Here is a 20,325-nt window from a genome sequence, read left to right as displayed (position 1 = left end):
CTATGTTGAATAACAGTGGTGAAAGTCAGCATCTTTGTCATGTTCCAGATCTTAGAGGAAAGGTTTTCAGTTTTTCCCCATTCTGTATGATGCTGGCTGAGGGGCTGTTGAGGTATGTTCCTGCTATACCCAGTTTTTTGAAGGTTTTTATCATGAAGGGATATTTAATTTTATCAAATGCTTTTTCAGCATTAATTCATTTAATTCATTAAATGAATATGTGGTTTTTGTCCTTTATTCTGTTGATATGATGTATCGCATTCATTGATTTGTGTATGTTGAACCATCCTTGCATCCTAGGGATAAATCCCACTTGGTCATGGTGGATGATCTTTCTAATGCAAGCTTGTCCAATCTGCAGCCAATGGGCCACATGTGGCCCAGGATGGCTTTGAATTGTGGCCCAACACAAATTTGTGAACTTTCTAAAACATGAGATTTTTTTTGCAATTTTTTTTCTTTTTTTTTTTTTTAGCTCATCAGCTATTGTTAATGTTAGTGTATTTTATGTGTGGCCCAAGATAATTCTCTTTCCAGTTTGGCCCAGGGAAGCCAAAAGATTGGACACCTCTGTTCTAATGTATCATTGAATTCTGTCTGCTAGTATTTTGTAGAGAATTTTTGCATCAGTATGCATCAGAGATATTGGCCTGTAGTTTTCTTTTTTTGTTGTTGTTTTTTTTTTTGTTTGATGTAATACTGGCCTCATAGAAAGTGTTTGGAAGTATTCCCTCCTCCTCTATTTTTCAGAATAGTTTGAGAAGGATTGGTACTAGGTCATTTTTAAATATTTCTAATAGTAGAATGAGAATTAAACTTCTTTAAATATTCTAATAGTAGAATTCAGTAGTGAACCCATCCAATCCTGGGTTTTTCTTTAGTGGGAGACTTTTTATTACAGCTTCTGTGTCATTTCTTGTTATTGGTCTGTTCAGGTTTTGGATTTCTTTCTGGTTCTATCTTGGTAGGTTGTATGTGTCTAGGAATTTGTCCATTTCTTCTAGATCTTCCAATTTATTGACATATAGTTACTCATAGTAGCCACTTATGATTCTTAGAATTTCTGCAGTATCATTTGTAATGTTTCCTTTATCATTTTTTATTTATTTGTATCTTTCTCTTTTTTCTTAGTTAGTCTGGCTAAAGGTTTATCAGTTTTAACTTTAAAAAAAGAACAACTTTTTGTTTCATTGATCTTTTGCATTTTTTTTCCATTTCCATTTCATTTATTTCTGCTCTGATCCTTATTATTTATTTTCTTCTACTAATTTTGGGTTTGGTTTGCTCTTGCTTTTCTAGTTCTTTAAGATGCATTGTTAGATAGTTTATTTGAAGATTTTCCTCATTTTTAATGTAGGCACAAAGTCCTTGGGCAAAGAGATGCATTTGGAATGTGCTCCCCAGTGTGGTATGGTCAGAGGAGATACAGGCAAGGCACCACTAGCTTGGCTGTAATTCCCATCACAATATTTGCATTAGATTTCATTTTCTTTAAGCAAAGCAACAAAGTAAGCCTGATGAAAATGTAGAAAAGGACTTAATTCCAGGAGATAATTTTTAAAATATAGTGGATTAGAGGCATAAGTTGATGTAGTTGATGTATACTTTCTTTGTGAGTAAAGTTTCTGCAACCTCTCAGGGTAGTTGATGGATTAGCCTGTTTTAGGTATTTTCAGTAAATAAAAATGACTGCTGACTAAATACTGAACGAACCTTGTAGGTTTGTGTTTGTGATAAAGTATGAATTAATCTCTTGTTTATAGTTTAATTCTGATCTACTGAATGGGAGATGATTTCCACATGGTCTCCTCAGTACAGGGTGACTGCAACACTTGGGGAAGATGTGGCAGATACAGTTGGTTGCTTGTTGACAGAATCCCACATTTGTATAGGTACTGTATAATCATATACTTCAGGAAAAGTTGACCAATCTTGATTAGCTTAAGCTTATTTTGATTTCTTTCCTCTTGCTAGTGGTTGGTTTAGGAGCATGCATATCGGAGTTCTGGACAATGAGATGTGAGAGGAGATTTGCTGGAGGGAGAGATTCTGAGAAGGCTTTCCGAGCCTTAAGAAGAGGTAGAAGAAAGGGTGTTATTATGTGAGGATGGGCTACCTGCGGCCACCTTGAAGACCAGACAGAATAAACTGGGGAAAGAACCAACACACTGAGGATCGCAGAGAAGAAAGATGGAAAGCTTCTAGGACCTTGATGCTATCCCTGACCCACTCAGTTTGCCCACTCTGGAAGTGCCTGAATGTTTCCTATTATTTTGAGATAAAAAATTCCATTTTTTAAGGATATTTCTGTCAGTTTCAGCTGAAAGCATCCTAAGCTACAGATTCAGTAGAAAAGGAGGGAAATTTTCTTGTTTCAAATGAAATTTTATAATTGATTTAAAGTCCAGTGGGTTTTGGGTAAACTTAATTTATTGCTGTTCATTTGAATACAGACATGGATGAAAGGAAAAGACTTTTGTATGGGATATGGTTGCAAGTCTTACTGAATAAATAAGGTCTCATTCCTGATTATGCTGGTTATTGAGTTCTTGTCCATATCAGATAGTTAAATTATTTTAGTGCCCAGGTGTATAGTTTATAAAACCAAAGAGTAGAGGTATGTGGGAATTGTCTTATTGCCATTATTCTTTGAGAACTATTAACAAATGATTCAGGAATATTGGCTTTTCAATTAACTTGAAGTAAGTTTCTTAGGATGATCTGCTTTTAGTTACTCTAGATATTTTTAGCAAGTACCTGGTAATCTGGGGGACTGTGGCCCAAAGTAGTTCAACTGAATTTGAAAAGGATCAGGACTGGCTATGAAGTGAGGCTGAGTGGGTACATCTATATGTGGATACGTTACTGTCCTTTGTGCATATTTCTCTCTAATTACGTTCCAAATCCAATAAGAAGTCAATTGTATTCATCATCCTGGGGGTATCATCTTAATTCTGCCATTTTTCCATATTAATGTATTAAGTATAAAGGTTGTGAAATCCATTTCAGATGCTCCTGGTTTGGGAAGTATAAGGTTACAGATTCAATGGCATTTAAATTTCTTTTTTTCCTCTCTCCTTTTTTTTTTTTTTTTTTTTTTTGAGATAGGGTCTTGCTCTGTCACCCAGGCTGGAATGCAGTGGCATGCTCACTGCAGTCTTGACCTCTCCAGCTCAAATAATCCTTCCCACCTCAGCCTCTCTAGTAGCTGGAACTGCAGGTGTATGCCATCCCTCCCGGTTAATTTTGTATTTTTTGTAGAGACAGGGTTTCGCTATATTGTCCAGGCTGGTAGATTTCTTCATTTTTAAAATAGAAATGGTGGGGAAATGTACCATCCGGGTCACTGAAAAGCTGGAACAAAGATGTATGGAACTCAGGGACATGGACTCTACTTTGCATCCCTGGTGGGGTGGGGGTATGTCCTTACTGATATAGACTTTAAGAACCAGGAGAGCCTGATGTGTGTGTATAAATATGGCTTTAAATAAGAAGACAGAGATTGTTTATCTTTAATAGCAGTAATATAAGGCCGAAGTCTAAAAGGACTCTAGGATAATAAGAAATGAATCCTCAGGCTGGCATGGTGGCTCATGCCTTTAATCTCAGCACTTTGGGAGGCCGAGGTGGGCAGATCACTTGAGGTCAGGAGTTCGAGACCAGCCTGGCCAAGATGGTGAAACCCCGTCTCTATTAAAAATACAAAAATTAGCCGTCATGAGGATGCACGCTTTTAATCCCAGCTACTTGGGAGTCTGAGGTAGAAGCATTGCTTGAACCTGCGAGGTGGAGGCTGCAGTGAGCCAAGATCACATCACTGCACTCCAGCCTGGGCAACAGAGTGAGACTCTGTATCAAAACAGAAAAAAAGACCTCAGTCTGTGAAGACTTTGGTCATACACTATTGCTTGGGGTTCAAGGGAAGCTGCCTTTTTGGTTGGGGGTATCCTTTCTGATAAAAGAGATTCAGTAACTTAGTCAAGCTTTGCTCTGTGAATGAAGGGGTGTGTGTGTGTGTGTGTGTGTGTGTGTGTGTGTGTGTGTGTGTGTGTGATGGGGGGTGGATGTGCATTCTTTTCCTGCCTTCTAGTTTTATAGGAGAAATACTCATTGGGTCTTGGAAAGACGATGCTTCCTATGTTTAAGGTACAGTATTATGCTGACTAGTAAAATAATCTTAATTCTTTGATAATAGGCCAAAGGCAAGTACAAGATGAATAGGAAAGCTATTATTACAGGTTTTAATTTTGAAAATTTTATGCCTCTTTTTCTATTTTTTGTTATATTTTTATATTACTGTAATTTCTGCCCCTTATTTGGTACTGATGCCTCATATCAGGAATATGACATATACCATAGATACATCATCAAGAGTAAGATATAACATCAGGGAAGTTATATCATCTATTCTTAGGTTCTCTCCATACCCATAGTTATTCTTTTATTTAGCTGATTCAATAAATTAATTGATCACCACTGGTATGTCAGACACTTTGCAATGCCTAGGGGCATAGCAGTGAACAAAATGGGCAAAGTCCTTGCTCTCATGGAGGCTGCATTTTAATGAGGAAAGATGGACAATAAGCAGACATTTGGTAAGTTTGGTGGTGAAACGTACTAAGAAGAAAAATAAAGTAGATGATAGAATAATAGAGGAGGATAGAGAGGAAGTTTGTATCCCTGCTTCTTTGCATAGGATGATGGTTAGGGAAGATTTTCTCGTTAAGCTGACATTTAGACTGAGACCTGAATGGAATTTCTTTACTCCACTCCAACCATAGTGGCCTCCTTGCCATTCCTTGTATATCTACAGCACAAACTTTGTACTAATTTATCCCTTTGCCTAGAATACTCTTCTGAGAGATAGTCACAATTTAAATAAGTAGGGAAAAGGATTGGGAGTTATCAGTTGTGTTACCAGGCAAATGGAATTCCCTCTTCTCTTAGAAGTGCAGAGGATGGGTCTGGCAGCCATTGAATTGTGTAGAATTATGGTTTCTTTAGTGAATCACTTCTAAAATAACATGCATAATTTGTTTAAATATACATGATGTTTAGGATAATGTTTTTGAAGACTTAATCTCACCTGTTATTTTTCCCCCACTTGTTACTTTACAAAAATTAAAGTGGACTATCTAACAAAAAACTAAGTTGTCTTGGTCAGTTTGGGCTGCTGTGACAGAATACTATAGACTAGATGGCTGAAACAAAACAAATTTATTTCTAAAAATTCTGGAGTCTGGGAAGTCCAAGATCAAGGCTTCTGATGTCTGGTGAGGGATTTTTCCTGGTTTGCAGATGGCTGTCTTTCATTGTATCTTCACATGCTTGTGTCTTTTTTTGTAAGGGCATTAATCCCATTAATAATTACCTCCCAAAGTCCCCACCCGCAGATACCATCACATTGGGGATTTAAGCTTCAACATATGAATTTGGGGGGATGCAAACATTCAGTCCCAGAGCATAAGTTATAATATTTTGTCAGTTGACCTAATAAACATGATATCCTGGGTAACGGCATAGAAGTAATCACATTACTTTTAACACAAATAAAAGCTTGGAAAGCTTTTTGGTAAGCTGAAGAGGAATAACAGTTTTATTCTAAAGCAATTTTTAAAACAATAATAGGCTATTGTTTTACACATCTCTCTGAAAACTATACGTTTATTGACTTTATCTAGAAGGGCAGTAACTATGTATCTCTTTATTAATCTTTCTGCTAAACATACTGAAAATGTTTTGCAGTACACCCTTAGGACTGATTAGGTTTATAAAGAAAAGGCAGCCGTGAATGAGATGCTGAATTGCATTCCCCATTGGATCAACTCTAAAATAATTATGCAAAAAATAAGAATAACCCCATTTTTGCTGAACATATGAACTTTATCATTGCAAAAGAACTGAATAGTTCAACACCACATTCTCATGGAGATGTCTTACTGGGACCGCAGTAGCTGGGTGTACTATTGTTGAAAAAGATAATTTCTATTTGTATGTAGGTTACTCTGTGCCTAAAATGGATCATTTCTACCATTGTATTTTATCTTCCTTGTTTTCTACCTCATCTTTTATTTATACTTCATAGATCATGATATGTGGAGCATATTTGGCTATTAGCCAATTAGTGATTATCTTTTATAATGGTTTTCAAGGATAACAGAGATAAATTAAATTCCAAAATATTACTGAAACATCATTCCCAATAGCAACTATAACCTTCTTTCTCGCCCATGCTTCTTCTAGAACTATAGAACAGACCAAATGAGATTTCACCTTTTTTTTGTTTTTAAGCTAACTGTGCCCTCCAGTGGAGAAAACACAGGGCAGTGAAATAGCTCAGGTAAGAAGCAGCAGAGAGGAGAGGATGTAACACAACCAGGTAAAGTTCAAGCTGCGTAGCTGTTTTCTACATAAAAGAAAGTTCTTTTCACCCCTCATACACAAATTTTTTTTTTTTTTTTTTTTTTTTTGAGACAGAGCCTTGCTCTGTTGCCCAGGCTGGAGTGCAGTGGCATGATCTTGGCTTACTGCAACCTCTGCCTCCCAGGTTCAAGTGATTCTCCTGCTTCAGCCTCCTGAGTAGCAGGGATTACAGGCACGCACCACCACACCCGGCTAAGTTTTGTAATTTTAGTAGAGACAGGATTTTGCCATGTTGGCCAGGCTGGTTGCAAACTCCTGACCTCAGGTGATCCGCCTGCCTTGGCCTCCCAAAGTGCTGGGATTACAGGCGTAAGCCACTGCACCTGGCCCATAAGCAAGACTATTATGCATAAGTCCTCCTCTTGATGAATTTGTTGATGAATCAAAGAAGGATATATTATCAGTTCTCTGACTTAATGTCTTTGATGCAATGCTTTTCAGCCTTTTGTCCTCTCTGGTAGGGTGTATTCAGTTTTTGAAACTTTAGGCAAGTCTAACAGGAGGTGAGTAATTGGATTTTTTTCTCCCCTAGAATGAACTCAAATAATAACTTTTAATTTTTAAAATTTTTTGAACAGACGAAAGAAAACCTTAAATTAAGTGGATATAAACAAGAAACATTTTGCTGCTACTTGTATATTCAAAGCATTCAGAAAACTGTGAATTGACTATGACTCCCCCTTTTTTGAATTGAAAAGGGAGAGAGTTGACCTGACCTCTGTGGCTTGGCCTGAACTTGATCTCTTGGTGAACACTGGGCTTCATCAGTGTGAATGGTGACTATGTGTGACTGAGCACCTGTGAGGGTTACAGAGGCACGTGTTCAGAACATGGGCTGGTACGTGTGCAACTCTGGGCTGGGGAATGGAGCCAGGTTTAGGGGATGCTAGACTGCCTGTGTTTCTGCCCTTCTAGGGAGGGAGAACTAGGTCACTCAGTTGAAGCTGAAATGTTAAAGGCTTGATGGTTTTGTATTGGTGGAAATTGGGAGATACGTTTCCCTAAAAGAATATAGTGGGTGATAGTTGAGAAACAGTAAACAGAGGCTTTCTTTTTCTTAACTCTTACAAAACCCTGAGCCAACTATCCTTACAATGAGTTGTCATGTGAAGTTTTCTACATACTCAAGAAATATGTTTCCTTCTTTATCTTATTTTAATGGAGCATATCTTCTGCAAACCTTTTTACAGTTAGAGTGATTCTTAAAATTTAGGCACATACAGGACAATTAGACATAAAAAGACTTGACTTACAGATTTTAAAGCAGGGATCCTTGCATGGTAGACTTTCAAAATGATAGTATCTTTTACTTGAACCATCTTTTGCAAAATAACATAAATATCTCAGAGACACTGCCAGAGTGAACTCACTTTTAGAAAAAGCAGGATATGTGAACTTTTAGAGATAAATTTTGAAATTCTTGAGGGGAAGTGATATGTGATTTAAGTTCCTTAAAAATAATTTATCTATATTTTATTTTTATTTTAAATAATGAATTATGTTTTAAGATCTGATTCGTTCTGAACTATAACTGACTCTAGAGGGTGCTTAATGAGCACTGAAGACGTCCTAAAGATTTATATTGAAGATGATTTTTATTAAAATGAAGTTTATTTGGGGTTTTAATCCAGTATTTGAAAATAAACCATATTTTGGCCTCCCAAGAGAGCCTAGAGCAAAAATACTTAGTTGTCAGTGTTTTTTGTTTGTTTGTTTGTTTTTTTTTGAGACGGAGTCTTGCTCTGTTGCCCAGACTGGAGTACAGTGGCACGATCTCAGCTCACTGCAACCTCCACCTCCTGGCTTCAAGTGATTCTCCTGCCTCAGCCTCCCGAATAGGTGGGACTACAGGTGCACGCGCCACCACGCCTGGCTAATTTTTGTATTTTTAGTAGAGATAGGGTTTCACTATGTTGGCCAGGCTGGTCTCGAACTCCTGACCTCAGGTGATCCACCCACCTTAGCCTCCCAAAGTGCTGGGATTACAGGCATGAGCCACCGTACCTGGCCTAGCTGTCATTCTTTTTAAAGTAGGTAAATAATTTACCATTGTTCTTAGAAACTCTTTGTAAATTCCATTGAATTTGTGGGATTTCTGTAAACTACCTTTGAATCATGCTTTTGAAAGCTTGTTTAATATTTCAAAAGAAAAGAACCTACTTCATGCATATAAAATATAAATCTTAGTACTGGATTAGTGTGTCACTTTATAAATTTAGTTGTTTGCACAGATCTTTATTTTATCTTTAGAAAGAAGCTATTCAAAAAGCACATTCTAAAGTTAGATTTTATAGAACTAACATTTAGGTTTTAGAGTAATGTATGCTTCTTATATTTTTAGCAGGTAGGTAGAGTACTTTTAAAACTATAGTGTGTTTTTTTGTTTGTTTGGTTCTTTTTTTTTTTTTTTTTTTTTTTTTTGAGACAGGGTCTTGCTCTGTTGCCCAGGCTAGACTGCAGTGGTACAATCACGGCTTACTGTAGCATCAACCTCCTGGGCTTAAGTGATCCTACCTCAGCCTCCCAAGTAGCTGCGGCTACACATGTGTACTACCACACCTGACTAATTTTTGTATTTTGAGTAGAGACCAGTTTTTGCCTTGTTGCCCAGGCTGGTCTCAAACTCCTGGGCCCAAGTGATTTGTACACCTTGGCCTCCCAAAGTGCTAGGATTACAGGCATGAGCCACCACACCCGGCCTACAGTGTGATGTATTAATTTGAAGAAAATTTTCAGACTTTTCAGATGGGAAAGCTTTTAGAAAATTGCTGTCTTAGCCCAAACTTCAAAGATGGTAATGATAAAGATATACATTGTAAAGCAAAAATAAAATTTGAAGGGCCCCCCACCCCCTGCAGCCATCTGAATGGACTCCCTCATCAGCAAGGGCACTCTAAAATTTCACCTGAAAGACTGACTCAGGCCATGAAGTAGGGGTTGGACATGCCTCATTATACCCCTCCAGCATTAACATCAACACAGACCTTAAGTCTGATAAGAAACATTTACAATCTATTTTCTCTGAAGCCTGCTACTTGGAGGCTTTGTCTGTATGATAAAAACCTTGGTCTCAACCTGGTGCAGTGGCTCATGCCTCTAATCCCAGCACTTTGGGAGGCTGAGGTGGGCAGATCACGAGGTCAGGAGATCAAGACCATCCTGGCCAACATGGTGAAACCCCGTCTCTACTAAAAATACAAAAATTGGCTGGGCGTGGTGGCGTGTGCCTGTAGTCCCAGCTACTCAGGAGGCTGAGGCAGCAGAATTGCTTGAACCTGGGAGGCGGAGGTTGTAGTGAGCTGAGATGTTGCCACTGCACTCCAGCCTGGCGACAGAGTGAGACTCTGTCTCAAAAAATGAAAAAACAACCAAAAAACCTTGGTCTCCACAACCCCTTATCTTAACCCAGGCATTTTTTTTTCTACTGATAATAACTCTTTCAACCAATTGCCAATCAGAATATGTTTAAATCTACCTATGACCTAGAAGCCCCTCCCCTGCACTGAGTTTTCCTGCCCTTCCAGAGCTAACCAGTGTAAATCTTACGTGTATTGATTGGTGTATATATCTTCCCTAAGATGTATAAAAGCAAGCTGTACCCCAACTATCTTGGGGTACAGCTTCTGAGGCTGTGTCATGGGTTCGTCCTTAACATTGGCAAAATTAACTTTCTAAACTGACTGAGACCTCTCTCAGATTTTGAGTTCACAACGTTTACAAAAGGTCTGTGTTATACTGAGAAAACTTTGCTAAACAAAATGAATTATCCTTAATTGGAGTATTAGTCACTTCAAAGAATGAATATAATGTAAACTTTTACATGATGTCAGCCTATGAAAAAGTGATGTGTTTCCATACTACCCCTTTGTTTAACATTTCTTCAGAAATATCACACTGTTTTCATTACTGCAGGCAGAGAATCATATTAGAAAAATTCAGTAATATGATGTGAAACCTATGTTTTACTCATTGAAGGCACTGTTATCCAACAGAACTTTTTATGATGATGGAAATATTCTGTATCTACACTGTACAATTTGGTAGTCACCAGCTTTTATTTATTTATTTATTTTTTAATTATACTTTTAAGTTCTAGGGTACATGTGCACAATGTGCAGGTTTGTTGCATATGTATACATGTGCCATGTTGGTGTGCTACACCCATTAACTCGTTATTTACATTAGGTATATCTCCTAATGCTATCCCTCCCCCGTCCCCCCACCCCACAACAGGCCCCGGGGTGTGATGTTCCCCTTCCTGTGTCCAAGTGTTCTCATTGTTCAATTCCCACCTGTAAGTGAGAACATGTGGTGTTTGGTTTTTTTGTCCTTGCGATAGTTTGCTGAGAATGGTGGTTTCTAGCTTCATCCATGTCCCTACAAAGGACATCATCCTTTTTTATGGCTGCATAGTATTCCATGGCATATATGTGCCACATTTTCTTAATCCAGTCTATCATTGTTGGACATTTGGGTTGGTTCCAAGTCTTTGCTATTGTGAATACTGCTGCAGTAAACATACGTGTGCATGTGTCTTTATAGCAGCATGATTTGTAATCCTTTGGGTATATACCCAGTTATGGGATGGCTGGGTCAAATGCTATTTCTAGTTCTAGATCCCTGAGGAATCGCCACACTGTCTTCCACAATGGTTGGACTAGTTTACAGTCCCACCAAGAGTGTAAAAGTGTTCCTATTTCTCCACATCCTCTCCAGCACCAGTTGTTTCCTGACTTTTTAATGATTGCCATTCTAACTGGTATGAGATGGTATCTCATTGTGGTTTTGATTGCATTTCTCTGATGGCTTGTGATGATGAGCATTTTTTCATGTGCCTGTTGGCTGCATAAATGTCTTCTTTTGAGAAGTGTCTGTTCATATCCTTCGCCCACTTTTTGATGGGGTGTTTGTTTTTTTCTTGTATATTTGTTTGAGTTCTTTGTAGATTCTGGATATTAGCCCTTTGTCAGATGAGTAGGTTGCTAAAATTTTCTCCCATTCTGTAGGTTGCCTGTTCACTCTGATGGTAGTTTCTTTTGCTGTGCAGAAGCTCTTTAGTTTAATTAGATCCCATTTGTCAATTTTGGCTTTTGTTGCCATTGCTTTTGGTGTTTTAGACATGAAGTCCTTGCCCATGCCTATGTCCTGAATGGTATTGCCTAGGTTTTCTTCTAGGGTTTTTATAGTTTTAGGTCTAACATTTAAGTCTTTAATCCATCTTGAATTAATTTTTGTATAAGATGTAAGGAAGGGATCCAGTTTCAGCTTTCTACATATGGCTAGCCAGTTTTCCCAGCACCATTTATGAAATAGGGAATCCTTTCCCCATTTCTTGATTTTGTCAGGTTTGTCAAAGATCAGATGGTTGTAGATGTCTGGTATTATTTCTGAGGGCTCTGTTCTGTTCCATTGGTCCATATCTCTGTTTTGGTAACAGTACCATGCTGTTTTGGTTACTGTAGCCTTGTAGTATAGTTTGAAGTCAGGTGGCGTGCTGCCTCCAGCTTTGTTCTTTTGGCTTAGGATTGACTTGGCAATGCGGGCTCTTTTTTCGTTCCATATGAACTTTAAAGTAGTTTTTTCCAGTTCTGCGAAGAAAGTCATTGGTATCTTGATGGGGATGGCATTGAATCTATAAATTACCTTGGGCAGTATGGCCATTTTCATGATATTGATTCTTCCTATCCATGAGCATGGAATGTTCTTCCATTTGTTTGTATCCTCGTTTATTTCGTTGAGCAGTGGTTTGTAGTTCTCCTTGAAAAGGTCCTTCACATCCCTTGTAAGTTGGATTCCTAGGTATTTTATTCTCTTTGAAGCAATTGTGAATGGAAGTTCAGTCATGATTTGGCTCTCTGTTTGTCTGTTATTGGTGTATAAGAATGCTTGTGATTTTTGCACATTGATTTTGTATCCTGAAACTTTGCTGAAGTTGCTTATCAGCTTAAGGAGATTTTGGACTGAGACGATGGGGTTTTCTAGATACACAATCATGTCATCTGCAAACAGGGACAATTTGACTTCCTCTTTTCCTAATTGAATACTCTTTATTTCTTTCTCCTGCCTGATTGCCCTGGCCAGAACTTCCAACACTATGTTGAATAGGAGTGGTGAGAGAGGACATCCCTGTCTTGTGCCAGTTTTCAAAGGGAATGCTTCCAGTTTTTGCCCATTCAGTACGATATTGGCTGTGGGTTTGTCATAAATAGCTCTTATTATTTTGAGATACGTCCCATCAATACCTAATTTATTGAGAGTTTTTAGCATGAAGGGCTGTTGAATTTTGTCAAAGGCCTTTTCTGCATCTATTGAGATAATCCTGTGGTTTTTGTCTTTGGTTCTGTTTATATGCTGGATTACATTTATTAATTTGGGTATGCTGAACCAGCCTTGCATCCCAGGGATGAAGCCCACTTGATCATGGTGAATAAGCTTTTTGATGTGCTGCTGGATTCGGTTTGCCAGTATTTTATTGAGGATTTTTGCATCAATGTTCATCAGGGATATTGGTCTAAAATTCTCTTTTTTTGTTGTGTCTCTGGCAGGCTTTGGTATCAGGATGATGCTGGCCTCATAAAATGAGTTAGGGAGGAGTCTCTCTTTTTCTATTGATTGGAATAGTTTCAGAAGGAATGGTACCAGCTCCTCCTTGTACCTCTGGTAGAATTCGGCTGTGAATCCGTCTAGTCACGAGCTATTGAGAGCTTGAAATGTGGCCAGTGTGACTGACAAACTGAATTTTTAATTTTGTTTCATTTTAATTAAAAATTAAATTAATAGCAATGTGTATCTAGTGGCTACCATGTTGGACTGCATTGATTTAAGTCCTCCTACCAGGTGATAGGTGTATCTGGGATTGATTATAACTCTGATGGTGCATATGTGTATCTGTTTAGTCCTTTGAACTTTTATAATCCTGCCTGAGGTACTATAACACGCAAGCACCTTGTTTTCAAATAGCCACATTTATGTGAAAAGAAGAGGAATTGTTTTCTCAAAACTAAGTTAAGTTTAGGTTAAACCTGAAACTTAACTGAATTTTAAAAATCCTCTGACTTTTTGACAAACCCATAGATTAAATTGCATTTGCCCTTTGGATGTGTCTCAAACCCTGAAGGTTTTCTTCTGTGCTTTTGAGTTAAAATGCAGATAGCATATAACAGGTGACTGCAAAATGGAGGGACTGATGAAAACAAAACAAAAGCAACCACAAACCAGAATTTATATCTACTGTGTAGGAATTTTGTTTGAAAGTTGGTATGCTTTTCTGAATGTCCTGAAGTATAACAAGTCTTCTTACTTTGAGGGTAAACTTGGGTATTATAAAGAGGCAATTTGTGCTTACGTCTGGTAAATAATGATAAAATACTTGAGTGATGATTTATAATTTGCCAGGCAGTTGCAATTTCATCTTCTCCTTGGAATATTAGCCCCATTCTACCGACAAGAGAACCGTGATTTAATCAAGGTTTTAAGGCTCATTCATTTCGCAAACACTTATTGATCACTTACTATTGATTACCTTACTATTCATGTAGATTTCTATGTTAGGAATGAAAGAACAGTTCCTCTCCTGGAGGAATTAACAATCTAGTTGGGACAATTAAACAAAGAAACAATAAATTATACTGTACTCAACAGGATATATATATATATATATATGCATGCATAGGATGCAGTGGAAGAAGAAAGAGAAACATCTGGTATGGTGGTGAGACCTGAGGAAGTCAGGAGTTTCCCAGGTGAAGGAGGCAGGGGAAAGGTGCCCCAGAAGAGGATATGTCAGGAGTAAAGGTGTGAAGGTGCTAGTGTTCTAAATCAGAATACATTTAGTAAATAGAAGGTACCTGAATATTCACGTGCACAAAATTTACTAGCAGTCTTATATCATTTTGACCTTGCTTTTTTTCTAGCTCAGTCTGAAGAAAAGCTGGGCTAAAAATAGCTCCTGGTACAGTGATAAAGCGTCCAAGTAACGATTTCAAGGAGAAAGTTAAGACTAGATTTAGTTATTTGGCAAACACTAACTTACAATATTGATGTGCTAATAAGAAATCATCTTACTTATTAAAGCAGATCCTTAGAGGCCTGTTTTTGTTCCTCTTACTGGAATATCAATTCCATAAGGACTTTAATTCACTGTTTTCTCAGGGCCTAGAACAGTACCTGACATATATTAGAAGCTCAGTAAATATTTGGTATATGAAGGAATGAATCCTAGGCTATTATCCTAAAAGTCACTGTGAATGCTTAAACCATATTAGAAATGTGTTTTTTAAAAATTCAAGAATTCCCTCATTTCCATTATTCAGACTAGCCTTTTCTCCAGTGTCTCAGATACCTATTGCTATATAACAAACTATCCTAAAACTTAGTGATTAAAAAAAATTATTGCTTATGATTTTGTGGATCCGGAGTTTGGGCAGGGCTTATTGGAGACAACTTTTTTCTATTCCACATGGTATTGGCTGGGGGTAGAGGGTTCACGATGGCCTCACCTCCATGTCTGGGGCCTTGATACTAGTTGTTACCAAGGAAGCCTCAGTTTTCTTCCATGTGGTCTCTCATTATTTACTAGACTAGGTTGAGCTTCCTTACATGGTACTGAGATTGTTCCAAGGTGAAAATAGAAGTTGTAAGATATCTTAAGGCCTTGATCTGAAAGTTATACACTGTCAGTTATGCCACATTCTTCTTCTTCTTTTTTTTTTTTTTTGAGACAGAGTCTTGCTCTGTCACCCAGGCTGGAGTGCAGTGGCACCATCTTGGCTCATTGCAACCTCCACCTCCTGGGTTTAAGCAATTCTCATACCTCAGCCTCCCAAGAAGCTGGGATTATAGGCATGTGCCACCATACCCAGCTCATTTTTGTATTTTTAGTAGAGATGGAATTTCACCATGTTGCTCAGGCTGGTCTCAAACTCCTGGCCTCAAGCAATCTGCCCCTCCTTGGCCTCCCGAAGTGTTGGGATTACAGGCATGAGCCACTGTGCCTGGCCAGTTCTACCAAATTATGTTGCTCAAAGCAAGTCACAGGACCAGCTCAGATTTAAGTGGAAGGGAAAAGATTCTACTTTTTGATTGGAGAATGTCAAGTTCCTATAGCAAAGTGGCATGAGATGGAAGGTATTGTTGCAGCTATCTTTGGAAATAGCGTGCTACAGTCTGCCCTCTGAACATAACAATTCACATTTCTTCCACGTGCAGAATATACCTACTCCTCTCTTAGAAGTCTTATCCCATTATGGCATTGACCTGGACGGAGTCCAGTATCTTTTCATCTAACTAAAGTCCAGATGCATATGAGATTTCTTAGGCACAGCTGCTCCAGTACAGCTTCTTTAGATCTAGAAATCTGTGAATGAAAATATAAGTTACCTGCCTCTGTCTCCCATCCCCTATCCAACATACAGTGGTGAGACAGGGGCAAGAAAACTGTAGTAGATGCTGTCATTTAAAAAGAGGAAGAATTGGAAACGCCGTTCCATAGCAATTTTGAAATTCATCTGGGCACATGTTACTAAGTCTCTTACCCCATGTATCAAAAATATACCCTGAATAGCGTTTTCACAAGATGGCGCCGAAAGCAAAGAAGGAAGCTCCTGCCCCTCCTAAAGCCGAAGCTAAAGCAAAGGCTTTAAAGGCCAAGAAGGCAGTGTTGAAAGGTGTTCACAGCCACAAAGAAAAAGAAGACCCGCACGTCACCCGCCTTCTGGTGGCCCAAGACACCGCGACTCCGGAGGCAGCCCAAATATCCTCAGAAAAGCACCCCCAGGAGAAACAAGCTTGACCACTATGCTGTCATCAAGCTCCACTGACCACTGAGTCTGCCATGAAGAAGATAGAAGACAACAACACACTTGTGTTCATTGTGGATGTTAAAGCCAACAAGCACCAGATCAAAAAGGCTGTGAAGAAGCTCTGCGACATTGATGTGGCCAAGGTCAACACCCTGATTCAGCCTGATGGAGAGAAGAAAGCATATGTTCAACTGGCTCCTGATTACAATGCTTTGGATGTTGCCAACAAAATTGGGATCATCTAAACTGAGTCCAGTTGGCTAATTCTAAATATATGTATATCTTTTCACCATATACATGCCTCTGTCAATTTCTGGTTGGGCTGGGAGGCCATACACAGGCATTGACATTGTAACAGGGCTTGGTCAAGACTCCTGTTTTACTTATGCTTTTGGAATACTCATCCTGCCACTCCACCATGTTTGATCACTCCAGAGATCTATGTGACCAGAGTTAGTGTCCTAGGAAAACCAGAACTCAGAACTTGCCTCCATGGTTGAGGGTAACAAGAAGCTTTAGAAGAACCCCTTTTATCCCTGGAAGAGGCTGTGTGTGAAACCAATGCCCAGAGTTTGAAGGGTATTAGCATCCATTTCAGGCGAGTGTGGGTTGGCTGGTTTTCAGGTAGCATTTTGTCCTCATACACCCATCTACTATGGTCCAACTGGTCTGTCTGCTTCCCTCACTCCTTGTGCAATAAAGGACAAAGACTTAAAAACTATATATATATATATATATATATATATATACACACATACATACATATATATATACACATACATATATATATACATATATACACATATATACATATATATACATATATATACACATACATATATATATATATATATATATATACACACACATATATATATATACCTTGAATAGTGCCCAGTTCTGCTCCTTGAGAGTTGTTCCCTAGTACATTGTTTTGTAAGACTATTAGCTGTACCCTTTGGGCTCTTGGCTTTCTCCTCCTGTTTTCTTTTTCATAAGAAATAGGTCATATTTGTAGCTGAGTAGCTTTTTAACCTGCTTCTTACCTGTGTTAAGTTGGGAACCCACAGATATTTTATTTCTCTCATTTTGAACTGTTTCTTTCTCTTTTAGTCCAAACTGGGGGTACTTTTAGTACTATAGTTTTCTTTAAAACTTTGAGAGTTTTCTATGAATGTTATTAGGGATTGATTCTATGTCCCAAAAGCCACATTTATAATCCCTTTCCAGGACAGAACTGTCTTTACTTTGGGTCTGTCTATTGAAGAAAAAGGTCATTAAGATTCTTACAAGTCCCTTTGTATAGATGAGAAGGGTCTATATTTTCAAGGTCTCAACAAAAGATCTTATGGACAAACCTCTGATTTGATATCTCCCCAGAGACCATTTTTAAATTTCAGATCTTTCGCCAGTTGTAGAGACTCTTTTGGGCCTTCTTTACTTCCTCTAAATTCTGCTTAAAAATTAAACAGGTCCTTCTTTAGTTTATTTCTCTCTTCCCCATACTTTATCATATGCAGCTGAAAGAAGCCAATTGGTACTACTTTCAGTGTTTTACCTGGAAATATCTTTAGCCAGTTGATAAGTTAATTAGGTAAATATTCTATCTTATGTAATTGTTAAATTAGGTAAATATTATTGCAGACAACAGTCTTGCCAAACGTTCCACCACTGTGTAACATGAGTCACTCTCTCTCCTGCATCTAATAGCAATTTTCTCATGGCTCTTCTGGCCTTTGCTAACAACTGACTCTCCACTTTTTCAGCCTCTGCCTGCCATCAGGTCCCAAAACCAATGCTGCATATTTTAGGCTGTTTGACACTTCCCTTAAGCAAGTCAATCAAAGCAAGTCACGTATCCAAGGAAGGGAAAATAGATTCCATCTCTTGATGGGAGGAATGGCAAATTCACGTTGCAAAAGAGCATGTGGAATGGGGTGACTTATAGTCATCTATAGAATAATCTATTGCATCTAGTAAGTTTAAACTTGGAAGATTTACTATAGGTGAGAAGTTAACAAGTGGTAGCCTGTGTATGTATCTGGCTCACAGATATGGTATATTTGGCTTGGATAGAGTTTTAATGAAAAAAACCAACATAATTTATCATCAAACAATTGGAAGATTTTATCTAGAAGGTTGTATATGAGTTCTCTCTTGAAAAATAGTAAGCTGTTTTTGTGTTGGGTCTTCATTTCCATATTAGCTGGAAATTGCCTGATTTACTCACTTTCATGACCTCTTGGCTCCTATAGGTATTTGATTTTGCAGTTTTTGCTGCTGCAGATTACTAATTTATATGTTAGTTTTTTTTTTAAGGGAATACGGTGATGAGCAAGACAGTCATAGAGCTTACATTCAAGTATGGGAAGATGGACAATAATACTAGATAAATAATGTAATTGCACATGGAAGTGGAATAAAGCAAGAATCTGGGATAGAAAGTAACTAGTAAATAGGTAGTTGGGGTGGGGATATTTTAGATAGGGTGGTCAGGAAGCCCTCTCTGAAGACATGACGTTGAGTGGCCTTAGTGTGAGAAGGAGCCAAACATGGGGTAAGAGTGTTCCGGCAGGCTGAGCATCGTGGCTGATGCCTGTAATCTCAGCGTGTTTGGAGGTCGAGGTGGGCGGATCACGAGGTCAGGAGATCGAGACCATCCTGGCTAACATGGTGAAACCCCATCTCTACTAAAAATACAAAAACATTAGCTGGACATGGTGGCACGTGCCTGTAGTCCCAGCTACTCGGGAGGCTAAGCCAGGAGAATCACTTGAACCTGGGAAGCAGAGGTTGCAGTGAGCCAAGATTGCACCACTGCACTCCAGCTTGGGTGACAGAGCGAGACTCCATCTCAAAAAAGAAAAAGAATGTTCCAGGCAGAGGAAAAAGCAAGTGAAATGACCCATGGGTGGGCCTGGGCTTGGGGTGTTTGAGGAAAGGCAAAGCCGAGAGTGTAAGAGGAGAAAATGGTAGTAGAAGAGGGGCATGAACAAGGTCATGAAATATCCTGTAGGACATAAAAAAACTTGAGATCTTATTCTGAGTAATGGGAAGTCATTGAAGGAATTGAACAGAGCTAAGGCTGTGATGTCATTTACTTTTTGCAAAGATGTCTGTAGCTGCTGTGTGGTAAATAGACTAGTGGCAAAGGGTGGAAGTAGGATGTTGTTAAGGAGGCTTGCAGTCATCTAGGGGAGGTATAAATGATGGGGCCTTGAACTAGGGCGTGGTACTTTTAGGAGTGAGAAGTGGTCATACGTGGTATGTATTAGACAGGTCTTATGGATGATTGAATATGGGATATGGGAATGGGAGGAATCAAAGCCAACTTTGAGGCTTTTGGCTTGAGCAACTGAATAAATGGGTGGTCCCATGGGGAGTTCTGACAGACGAGCAAGCTCGAAGTGGGAATTGAGAGTTTTCTCTTGACCATTATTAACTTTGTGACCCTACTGCAAAAATAAGGTTGAAAATGAAAACTCCTAAAGTGAAATTGTTTTTATCTTACAGCTCTTTATGTTTTTTTTTTTTTTTTTTCCTCTCCATTAGAAGACTTTGCCATTACTTGGATGGCATACCAGCTGCAATGGAGGAAGTATACAGATGTATATTGGAGGATGTATTTATATTTTAATGTGTGGCTATCTGCTGTCAAGAATTAGGCAAGGAGACTAGTCACTGTGGCTCACACCTGTAATCCCAGCACATCGGGAGGCTGAAGCGGAAGGATTGCTTTAGGCCAGGGGTTCAAGACCAGCCTGGCCAACATAGTGAGCTCTTGTCTCTATAAAAAATTTAAGAATTGGCCAGCTGTGGTGGCTCACACCTGTAATCCCAGCACTTTGGGAGGGCGAGATGGGTGGATCACTTGAGGCCAGGAGTTAGAGACCAGCCTGGCCAACATGGTGAAACCCCATCTCTCCTAAAAATACAAAAGTACTAGCTGGGAGTGGTGGCAGGTGCCTGTAATCCCAGCTACTTGGGAGGCTGAGGCAGGAGAATTGCTTGAACCCGGGAGGCAGAGGTTGCAGTGAGCCGAGACCGCGCCATTGCACTCCAGCCTTGGCAACAAGAAAAAAAAAAATTAAGAATTCGCCTG

General features: G+C 38.9%; 1 protein-coding gene and 1 pseudogene across 1 annotated transcript in view; both read left to right on the top strand.

Annotated features, from left to right (window-relative positions):
• Positions 1–20,325, top strand: part of HSD17B12 (hydroxysteroid 17-beta dehydrogenase 12) — a 172,877-nt gene that overhangs the window by 21,681 nt on the left and 130,871 nt on the right. The gene's annotated exons all lie outside the window — the stretch shown is intronic.
• LOC134762148 (large ribosomal subunit protein uL23-like) lies at positions 8,853–16,936 on the top strand (annotated as a pseudogene).

The sequence above is a fragment of the Pongo abelii genome, chromosome 9 (genome assembly GCF_028885655.2).
Source record: "Pongo abelii isolate AG06213 chromosome 9, NHGRI_mPonAbe1-v2.0_pri, whole genome shotgun sequence".
Classification (NCBI taxonomy): Eukaryota; Metazoa; Chordata; class Mammalia; order Primates; family Hominidae; genus Pongo; species Pongo abelii.
The sequence above is the reverse complement of the archived record's forward strand: the minus strand, read 5'-3'. Positions and strand labels throughout refer to the sequence as shown.